Here is a 2159-nt window from a genome sequence, read left to right on the forward strand (position 1 = left end):
TTTTAAGCACTAAATCTCTTTCAGTTTCTACCCTTTTGGTCACTCTCTGATGTCTTCAAACAACTGTTTTTTATATTTTGTTATAAACACATATACAGTAGTCCTCCCTTATCTGTTGGGGATGTCTGAGAACACAGACAGTGCTGAACCTATATATATATATACTACATTTTTCCCTATACATACATACCTATAATAAAGTTTAGTTTATAAATTAAGCACAGTAAGAGATTAATAGCAATCACTAATAGTAAAATAGAACAATTATAACAATCTACTGTAATAAAAGTTATGTGAACATGGTCTCTTTATTTCTTTCTTGCTCTCTCCCATCCCCGCCCAAACACAAAATGTGTTGTGATGATGTGAGATGATGAAATGCCTCCAGGATGTGATGAAGTGACGTGAATGGCATAAGCATTGCAATGTAGCGTTAGGCTACCTTCTGAGCATACATCAAAAAAGGATCATCTATTTTCGGACTGTGGTTGACCAGAGGTAATGAAACCACAGAAACTGAAACTGTGGATAAGGGAGGGACTACTGTATATATATATTCCAATACAAGCTTCTCTGACATTATCAGAACAGTTTGATCTTTAATCTCGTTGTCAGATTTCAGCTAGTCTGTGTAGAAGAGTATTGAAGGACCTGTGGTTTTCTGGGCTAGGAAGTTCAAGATTCTGGCAGAGCCTAAATCTTAAAGGGAAATCATCTCATTCACTCATCCTTCTAACACTCAGTAGGTTCACTAAAGCATGTGTTAGATATTAGGCGCTATGCTAGTAGGAGGAAGTGTCTGACACCTGATTCCTATCTTCAAGTTTACGGCCTAGTGAACAGACATTGGTGTAGTGTTTAACAGTTTACACAGCACACATTCTGTCACATTTAATATCACTACAACCCTGTTATTTCACCCACCCTACAGATATGGAAACTCTTTGACCACAACCTCCAATTCTTACTAAATCACTCCCACTATGCCTGGTCTGCACTCAGGACCCCCAGGGTACTGTCTCTCCACTTGATTTTCAGCCATTAGCTCCTTCCACTTTGACTTCCCTGTCCATCTGAGATCGTACAGGCTACCACTATTTCTGTCGCTCTTTTGTTGATATTATAAAATCCTCTGTCTCTCTGACCTTTAATCACATCTTTGTGGGATACACCCCAATCCTGGATGGACTTCTGTATGCATATAACCGGGTCTCTCTGAGTACCCCTGGGCAGTCTCATATGTCAGCATAGATTGGTACTTCAAGTTTATGGTCACCAACTGTACCCTCAACACTGCCTGGTGATACTGCTCCGTCCTTGTAACTAACATGCTCTTCCCCTCCAGGCAACGGCTACTCACACTCCCTCCATTCAACCTTCCAAGCCCTATCTCATCCTCCTGTTGTCAACAGCTGACCATGTTTACCAAAAAACTAAACACCACCAAATTTACAAACACACACACATTTACACATATCCTCATTCCCTGTCCTCCTCTACATTGGACAAAGTTCCCTCCTCCTATCAATTCCTCCACATGCACTCTGAACCCCACTTCTTGCAGCCTGGTCAGAAATCTTATGATATTGATTATTCCCTCCCTCTTGATATTTCAACCTCTTCTCCACACTAACTCCTTCTCCAAAACTTGTAAATATGCCCCAATTTTTCCTCATCTTAAAAAAATACCTCCCACTCAATGTTGTTAATGTATCAGTACTCCCCAGCTTGATCTGTAGACTCAACACCATCTCAACCGGAATCCCAGCAAGTTATTTTGTGTATATTGACAAACCAATCTAAAGTTTAGAAAGACCCAGAAGAGCCAACTCTGGATTGGAGAAGGATAAGGTCAGAAGACTGACACTACCAGTTTCAAGACTTACTACAAAGCTTCAGTAATCAAGACAGTATGAGATGGCGAAAGAATAAACAGAAAGATAAATGGAACAGAATAGAAAGCCAAAAGTAGACCCACACAAATAGAATCGACTGATCTTTGGCAAAGGAACAAAGGCAATCAATGGAGAAAAGATAGTCTTTTCAACAAATGTAACAATGGACGTGCAAAAAAAAAAAAAGTCTAGAACAGACCTACTTTTCACAAAAATTAACTTAGGGGCGCCTGGGTGGCACAGTCGGTTAAGCATCCGACTTCA

The sequence above is a fragment of the Herpailurus yagouaroundi genome, unplaced genomic scaffold (assembly GCF_014898765.1).
Source record: "Herpailurus yagouaroundi ecotype Mexico unplaced genomic scaffold, PumYag 355, whole genome shotgun sequence".
NCBI lineage: Eukaryota > Metazoa > Chordata > Mammalia > Carnivora > Felidae > Herpailurus > Herpailurus yagouaroundi.